Here is a 9,869-nt window from a genome sequence, read left to right as displayed (position 1 = left end):
TCTACTCACTATCAAAGAAATAACAAGTAATGAGGAAAGTAGTAAATGAACCTCACAGACACACTTTAACGAGGAAGTCACGGTAGAGATAATAATGAGGATCCAGAATGCTTCAGACACTGATTGATGGTCCATTAGAGGAACTACTCAGGCAGAACCCTCAAGAATGTCAACCTGAACAATTATTAACTGATATGAAGGGTAAAATATGATTAAAATGAGTGTTGTGGAAAAGTTGAGGCTGCTTGAGATGTGGGCTATCAGAAAAGGCTTGTAGATTTATGTAAAAATGACTATGGGGTGTTTAGGGGAAGGATCAAAAGATCCAAAGAAAACTGGGGAGAAATGGGGGCGGAAACTGGAGAGACCCACCTGTAAAAGGGCCAGAGGAGACCACAGGTCTTAGGGCTCATGGATCTAGGTACTAGCACATGGAGGAACTTTCACGGAAGGCTCTGTGTGCCAGGAACTGGAGGGACACAGGGCTTGTAGGTCTAAAGTCCAGCAACTGGAGGGACTGGTATGTGTGTTTTGTGTATGTCTTGAAAGGTCCAGGTGCCAGCAGCAGCTGGAGGGGTCAGGTTGTGTGTTGGTGTGTAAGAGGTCTAAGTGCTGGCAGTTGGAGAGGTCTGTGTGTGTTAATATTTATTCAGTGAATTTAATCCTGTGTTTGGGGGTGTGTGTGCATAATTCACATGCAAACTTCAAGCTGGAATAGCTGGTGAGTTGGAAGAAAAATTTCCACATCTGGAGGACTCAAATATCACACTGCCCTATCTGGCAAGCAGAAGGTGACTTGTATACCACTGCCAGAATACCCAAGCATGGATATTTAACAGGTTTAGAGGCCGTGCTAACATTTAAGGAGACTCTGCATGTTTGAGTGTGTTTCTGGATGTGGAGAATGAGGGCACACATTTTTTTCACCAGAGAACCTGCACTCTGCTTTCCTGGAGGGGAGGAAGAGGGCAGAGCCGTGTGCCCTTCTCTGAGTTTGGGGAGCATTACAGAGGGGTTGTGCTGCCCATGCTGCTCTATGTGTGTGTGCATCAGCCTGTCCCCCAGCCACTTCAGGGACCCCTGTGTGTGTGTGTCAGTGTGTCTCAGACACAACCTTGCTGCCAGCCAGACCTGTCAGCTTGAAGAGGAGCAGCAGCCAGATCCTTGAGACTGGGATGTAGCAATCATCTGGGACCATTCCTGGGTGGGCATGTTGGCTGGGGAGCTGGATCCCAGATCTGGGAGATTTAGTGGCTCCCTAAATACCCGTGACAAACAGAGCTACAATTCAGTAGGATTTAGAGAAAAAAAGTAAGCATGGAAATAAAAAGGCCAGAGGAAGCAAAACGTCCCTCCCTGCAGACACTTCGCAGAGAGAGATGGCAGCCACCATGGGCACAAATCATCACATTTGTGGTGTTTTGGAGGAGGGCTGTGAGAGACAGGAGTGCCAGTGATGGAAATGTCAGGTCACACCAGATGGTTGGGAGACTGGTGTGTGAATGTGTTCACATTTAAAGGTCAGCAGCTACTTTGATTGTCTGGGATGGGTGTTGATGATTTTAACATTTGTCGTGCAATTTACCCTAATTCTGGGCAAGAGCAGTTCAAATGCATGGAAATTTAATGAGGAAGCAAGTCTTCCTCTGAATGCTACTGCACAGCAAAAAGCAACAAATGTGTATTCTTCTGTATCAACGCTATATATGTAGTCCTTCTCTGATTCATATTCTCTGAAATGTAGTTGTATTTAAAGCATTCATAGCTGGATTTATTAGCTTTTGTTGGAATCCAAAGATTCATGAAAACAGCCAGAAAAAATTAACAAAGATTTGTCAGAGCTAACAAACATCCTGGATGGGAAAATACCCTACTATAGCTGTCTTAAAATAACTTTCCTATTTCCACACGTCTTCATCAGCAGTTTTCATGCAAATAATCCTCCAAATGCGCCTTCAATTAAGATATGCACATAGATTTACATGGAGTTAAGAAGACACAAATGAGACTGTTCATAAATTCAACCCTGGCTACAATCCTTAACATTATAAACTGTTAGCATTTGATAAATTCAAATGTGAAGTACCAGATGTGTGACTGTAGAGATCATTTATATTTTTGAAATCCAGATTACATGAGACACTTACCTGTATTTTCATCAGAAGAGAGCTTCATAGACAGAGCAGTATTAAAATATAATTTCAACACACTAAGGAAGATACAAATTCCATAGGGTATATCCTGAAATCTTAAACTTTCACAGGAAAAAAATCTTAAACTTCTGCACATTCATTTCAAACAGGAATCAGTGAAGAGCATGATTTAAAACGGAATCTCCCAGTCAGTGAGTGTGAACAACTCCCTTTCATGGAGCCAAAAGAGAGGTTTTTTAATGTCTTTAACTCACCTAAAAATACTCAAAAGGAGTATTTTTTTTCAATTTTACAATGCAGAAAAATTACTCAGGAAATGCAGAATGAGGTTCAATATTACACTTCATTGTTTATCACAAAAGTTATGCTACTAGCTCAAGTTCCTGAACAAATACATTTTTCTTAAAAAGCTCTAGCAAAAATGACAATGATCTTAATTTTGGAGAGGTACATTTTACACATTTACAGATAATATGGGATGCTTATCCCAGGTCTGATACTGTGCTGGCAGGTCAGAGAGCTATACATGGGCTTGTAGCCTGGGTGCTTTCTTTATTTTCCTGGAGCAAGTTTATTCACAGATAGTTTTACTAAAAATCTTTACTGTAAAGATCTCTCTGTAAGATCACTGAGATACTAATGTGATAGTAAACACCACTGGTGTAAAATCTGCACCAATCCATTTATCTTTCCTGTCCTTCTTACACTGTAGTGATTCAGGTTGATTTGCAACAAGGATTTACTCTGTCCACATGTCTGCTTAAAGCACATTCCACTCTCTACACACCAGGACTAGCGTGAAAACCCTGTTGCTGTGTTCCCACAATATGCAGGACAAGGGTTTGGTCTGTGGACATTGCTAGAGATGCTCTTGAATGAGGAACAAGAGCAGGGCAGGCAACCCAAGGAGTCAAAGACCCAGACCTAAGTGAATGTTTTCTTCTCTGCTCCTCCTTTTCTGGGGTCCAGATTTGCTGTACAGCTGGACCCAGCAGAGTATGTGCACATTGTATCCAGACCTGTGTGCATGACTCATTCCCCACTGCTGAGCCTATCAGAAGTCACCGCATGGGCTTAAAAGTAAACTAACTCCAATATTCAAGTCAGCGGATCAGGTGTGGAATAATAAAGAAAGAAAAAACCCCACAAACTTGGGTCATCATTCTAGCTACTTCTTGGTCTGTCTTCAAGAATCTCAGCACTGCAGAAAATCTTTTAGTCATGCCACCTACTATCTATGCTAAACAGGATACACACCCTCCTATTCCTGATACAGGCAAACCAACTCACTGCTATTGGCATCACACAGATCAGCTCTGCTCAGTTTAGCTTTTGCACAAGTAGCAAATTAGTGAGTCATAATGTGTCAGTCTGGCTGGCACAGCATTGTCTAAATGCAAAAAAGGGACCGATCCTAGACACCAGTCCTCCTATTTCAGCTGAGTTGTGTCAGGTGTCTCGTGCCACCCACGCCAGGCAGACACGGTCCCAGGGTGCAGGGCGGGAGTCATGACTTGTCATTTTCTTTAGGTGCAATTCAGAACAGAGAAGTAGCTTTTTTTCCTTTTATTTTCCCCATAGGTCTCTTTATCCACTGCTATTAGACCTCAGGTCTTTTGCTAAGACACAGATGCCATCAACTGAACTACTTTTGCCTCTGATAAATAGGATCTTAATTCTCCTCTCTTCTTGGAGTGCATTTTCAAGCTATCTTTGGGGGTGGTAGTTCAGATAGTTATGTCTCAAAAGAAGAGGATAACCAACAATTAAACTGCCTTTTCTGAAGCAGCCAGGGCTTTTCATCAAATCTAGAGTTATTGCTTAGAGACTTTTGTAGCATTGATGCAGTAATGGCAAAATATCTGTATTTTGCTCTGTGTTGTGAAATTATGAAGAAATATATGGTGATGCCATTTTCCCACTTCTTTCAATGACATATATTCTAGTTTATTACAAAAGACTACTCTAAAGTTGAGATTTAAGGGTTTGTTTCATGCAAGAAGATTATGAATTTTGGGCAGCAGACAGATCATCAACAGAAATAACTGGGAAAAAACAATGATCACAACCACTCAGACTGATTACTACTTACATTCTGACAGGTATCATAAAGGCTGCAGACAGGTTTACACTGGAGTTCTTTTGCTCATAAATTCCTGAACTTCTACTGGAGATTAAAAGTTCCATGCTTGATCTATGGCTTTGAATCCACCTACTGGGAAAACAAAACAGCATCAAAGAAGTTTAACTGGAATGTCAAGAACTTAAAAAAACAAAACCAAATCTCATTGTTTCCCAAGGCTGCAATGCTTAATCCTACAATACATAAACATGGTCACTCTTCCAATGCAATACTCATGGCGAAAAACATTTGTGTGCTCTTTATGAGATTTGAATCTTATCTAAACATTTTGATGGAATATTTTGATTAACTTCTTAATGATAGGCTTTCTGCTTCACAATTACTAATATGTAACTGGAACCAGCCACCTTTGTCTGCTGGAGCCCTGTGTATGTGCACTTGCCCTTGATTTTTTATTTCAACTCCATCTGGATCTACAAAGTCTATACTACAAAAAGCCAGAATGAAACTTCCCAGAGGCACATCTCCCTCTTCATCTCTACTTTTTTTTCCCCCCATACTTCTCATCATGTTGTTAACACTAGGCTTTGGAGGCAGCTTTCACTCATGTAAATGATATTTGCTTGTTCAAAACAAAAATTAATAATTATAAATTACATAAAAGTATCATTGCAACTCCAGTTTCGCTTGTTAAGAGAACTATTAGTTTACTGAGTTTGGTAGTTATTAAGTTGTTTAATAAAATTTGTTTATTAACTGTGGAAGGAGTCTCTGTTTGTCCTTAGAAGAGTCAGGTTTCATTCTGGCAACTACTGTCATGCTTTCATCACCAGAAAAGGTTTGTCAGTGTAAGCTGGAGGTAAGGAGAGAAAAAGAAAATTAAAGGGCTGCCTTGACCAAAAGGAAAATTACCATGCTTAAGCTTTAACAGGTGTGATTGGGAGGACTGGGAAAAGAAAAGCTGCTGGGATAACATAGCATGAATTTTCTTAAGGGAAAAACACCTCTAAGAAAAAGAAAGAAACTTCAATTGAGATAGTGAATACCTACTACGGGCCACTGCATGATAGTCTGTCTATAGGCCGTGCATGTCTCACAAGCAGATTCCTCCTACTCAGCAGCCCACCCATTTGCTCTGCTTTTCACAGGTTGCCAGCTCACAGGAAGATCAATTGCCACTACATGTGTCCTCCTTAAATTATTCCCATCAGCTTACAGCAATGCCCATGTCTCTCAGAAGCGAAACCTGCAGCTGCCCAAATCCCAGGGCTGCAAAGCCTCTTTAGGCAGCTCTGTCCCTTGGGAAGGGCTGGGAAACTGGCAGCCAGGGAGATGCAGAGCTGGCATAAGCATCACACAAAACAGACTTAGCCACTGGGAGCTGGAAGACTGAGGAAAAACCTGAAAACATAACCCTTTCCATGGACAAAGCCAGTGGTAGTATATTGTTGTGCCAGCTGCTGGGAGCAATAAATAAAAGTGGTTCTTGCCTTGCAGGATTTGCTGGAGGAACCAGTGGAAACCAAATCTCAGTTTCACATAGACACTGACGACTGGATTTTGTCCTGCTCCCTTGGGAGGTAAGTCACCATCTCACATCCAATACCCCTTGCCAGGAAGCCAGGCTGACCCTTCCCAGCACTTTGCCCCACACTGGCTTCCCTGGCCAGGTCCCCACAAGGTCACACGGTGGGAGCGACAGCAAATCAATTTGATTAAAATCAAACCTCCCTCAGTGGCAACAGCCTGTCCATGGAAGATCTGCAGAGCTCTGTCTGGCAACCACCTTTCTCCCAGGAGTGTATCTTGAGCTTTGGAAGAAATTTGAGTTTCTGAGAAACACAGATAGCCACAGATACATCCATTTGGAGTGCAGTCCCAGCAGTCTCTAACAAATTTTTGAAGTGAAATGTGGGGAAAGGAGAAATAGAAGTTTATTTACTTTTTTTTCCCCCGGGGGTTCAAATGAGCAAGCTACTCCACCCTTTGTGCTAAGAAGGTAATAAAAATGCTTTTCTTTACTCCACAATAATACCTGGGTGCCTAGATCAGGTTATGCCACTTGTTTTCCTAAAAGCAAGTCATCTTGGCTTCCACTTACCTTGATTTATACCCATACAGCACAAACCACTTTGCAGGTGTGTCAGAATGCTCTCAGATTGGCTGTGGTCGGGTTCCCTTGTGGGTTTGCTTTCTCACTTACTTCCCACAGCACCTCAATGATCTGCAGGACTAGGATAGGCTGGGTTAAAGTTACTTTTTTTCTTTTCTATTCCACAAATATTCTTCAACTATAAAACACTTTTATAAAATACTTCTTATTAGGTATCATCAAAATCATTTTGAGGCTTTGTTACCCAAGCCCTCACGGGCTGGGGTACAGGATCTCAGGTACAGTGGGTGCTGGGTGATGCTCACACGGGTGCACAGCGTACAGCCCCTTGCACCACAGGGGGGTTTTAAAGCTCAGAAGATGGAAAGTTTGATGTCTTTGGAAATGCAAGGCTGAGCATCAGTTTTTTAATCAGCAGTTACAGCTGCTGTCAACTGCCTTCCTGGCAACCCCCTGCTGATGGTGGAAGTGGTTTTGGGAATGTTTCGCAATACAAAGATCACCTCTTAAAGGGGAAAACAGAGCACTTTGCCATCTCCCAGCCTTTTGCAGTCTGATTTTAGAACAATGGAAAAAACTAAACAGCCTAATAAGCAGTAGAGAAATCCTGACCTTTCTTTGTTACCATTTTATTCAGTATACCTGTGAATGATTAAACTGTATGAAATAACTGGTGCAGTATCTGTGAGTGCAGGATTTCCCTTAGTTTATTAAACAGGAGTGCAGGAAACCATCCTTCCCCACCACTTTGTATTTTGCCGCAAGAGGTGCTGAAAGCATTTAAAATTTCAGTAGCTCCTGGTGAAGTAAAAATATTTTTTGGATATCTCTCTCCAAGGTCACTGTGTAAGAAAGACAGCAGTGCACTCCCAGGGGTCTGGATCTTCTTAGATGGAGCCACGCAGTAGCAGGATTACCCTTGCAAAAGATCTTTTCCCATCTGTAGAAGGGATTATTTGTCATTAAACCTCAGACTTCAGTGATATCTAAGTGCACAGCAACACCATACAAAGACACACAAAAAACTTTTATGGAAGGGAAATGTGGATCCCAGCAGCCAGAGTCCTGACTCCTCTCCATGGATGTGCAAAGAAAGGGCAGGAGGAGCATTGTGGTCAAGTCCTTCAGATCCAGGGACTGCAGGATGCAGGTCCAGGCCTCTGAATTGGATGTTAGGGACAGTCACTAAATATTTACTTATGATGTTGGGCTAATTGCCCCAGTACACTGGAATCTTGATACTTCAATCTCTGGCAGGAATGAACTTGAGTGAGATGAATCTTCAAGCACTTACAAAGTAATTTTGCAATTAATTACCCAAAAGCTCCTGGGAAATGGGAAAAGAGTTTCCTCATTTATTGGAAAGAGTTAAGTCAGTACTATTAGGAGGCTTAAGTAAGGGCACAGAATAAATTCCTGTCAAATCAGATTGAGAAAAGGCAACCCGCCAGCACCTGTTTGCTGGTCTGACATTTTGCTGCCCCAGTGGTGTTGTTCATTCCAACAGCCACAACCAGGGAAACTCCACTTGGTGGGAGCAAACCTGGGATCTGTGTCAGTGCAGCTCTGCCATGGCCACAATCATTGACAAGACGCTCCTTTCCCCTGGCCCTCCAAATCCCACAGCTGTTAGATGACAGACCTCAATAGCTGGATGAAGGTGGTGGCACCAGGAGTATCAGGAGTCCCTGATGATGGGTAAAGGGATGCTAACCTCGATCTTGCTAAATCCAAGGAAGTGTGGGGCTGTGGTGTCAAAAAATGCAGTTTTCCAGGCAGCTGAATGACATTTACAGCCAGCTTTTGTGTGCTACCACCTGAACTTCACAGTTAGTATTTTTAATTCAGTGTTTTCTAAGCTCCTTCACTGTGAAAAGAGGAAGAAGCCTTTGACAGTGTTCCAGGTATGTTGAGAAGTGACAGAGCTTTTCCTGTTTTCAAGTAATGAAGATCAAAACTTACAAAGGTTAAAACATTCACTTAAGCCTTGTAAATACCTTGAAATATCTTTACTACATATTTATTCCTCCTTTTATTTCCTTCATTATTCAAAAACATGGCTTCCATATAAATGTCATAAATGTCCCATCTGCTTCAGCTTAACAGGAGAAAATTGTGAGCAAATCAAATCAACATTTCTTGTTATTTTAGGTACAGGAGCCTGCCATGCTTCACCAGAATCTCCAAAAGCACAGGTCCAGGCAACAAGAAGAAGACAAAGCATTAGAGAAACATGAGCTCAAGACTTAAAGTTCCCAAAGTTGAAGAGGTCTGGTTATAGAATATTAATTTGCCTTTTTTTCTTTTTTCAGCATTTTTCTCCAGAATGCTCCCAACTCCTCACAAACTTAGAAATCTTGCAACACTAACTAGCTTCTAAACTGCTTAATTACTTGAAAGGTTATACCAACAGTATTGGTGTGTAATGTGATTGTAATTTCAGTCTCTAACGGGAAGGAAAAGAAACAGAAGCTGGCATTTCTACGGTCAAAACTATTAAAAAAATAAATAGATATATATGTAAAAGAACTAAATCCGTTTTCTTAAGGAAAAGTTTATATTACTACAGTATTATTGCATACCCAACACTCCTCTGACAGTAGTACAACACAGGTGGGTACTAAAGACATCCTCAGAATTTCTACTGTTTCAGTAAATGACAGAAATATTCAAAATGTACTTTCCTTTAATTAGAGTTCTTTCTTCAGAATCCTTCCAGAATAAATATTAAAAAAAGATTTTTAATTTAAGATCTCATTCCATATTTCAAAGAGGCTTGCCTATGTCCCACCTAGCTTTGCATTTCATTAAGGGACCAATTTCTGGCTTTATTAAAGCTTTAATAGACAGTCCTTTGGACTGCAAAGCACAGCAGATCCATCAGCATGTCATTGAGTGCCACTAGACAATTGCTTTGAACATTTGTGGCTCTACATGTGTCGCCTTTGGTACCCAGCAAGGCAATGCAGGTACTGAGCAAGTGTTTTGGACAAGGGGTTATTGGGCAATAGATCCCACCTGCACTGACATGGTTAAAATGCCACAGCAGGACCCTGTGAAGGAAGCATTTCAAGTTGCCCTCTTGAGGAGAGAAATGACATACTCAAAAGATTTGACAAGGATTATGGTTTTAGGCTAATCTATTTTTTAAAGCAAGTTATCAAATATTTAATTGAAACTCTGCAGAGAAACAAAGAGCTTGATTTATGTAAGGAACTTGACACCTCTGCCAGGAGCTGTTCTGGAGCAGGTTAGATTTTGCAGCTAATGTAACTTAATTACGGGCACTGAAAACAAAGCATTTAGGAATGAAGTCACAAGTGAACAGCTACCATGACTGCAAGTGACAGAAGTAGAATAGTTCCATCAACTTCAGCGATAAAGTGGAGCCCATTCGTGGAGTCAGTGGGTGTCTCGCCTGAACGAGCAGCGCAGGATTAGACTCGATTGCGCATCCTGCCAGCACAAGTTAGGAACATAGAACAGATGTCAAGTAAATAGGGAAGTGTGGGACAAAACA

This window comes from Chamaea fasciata, unplaced genomic scaffold (assembly GCF_029207755.1).
Source record: "Chamaea fasciata isolate MVZ Bird 193981 ecotype frontalis unplaced genomic scaffold, bChaFas1.0.hap1 SCAF_1, whole genome shotgun sequence".
Taxonomy (NCBI): Eukaryota; Metazoa; Chordata; class Aves; order Passeriformes; family Sylviidae; genus Chamaea; species Chamaea fasciata.
This window is presented reverse-complemented; position numbering follows the sequence as displayed.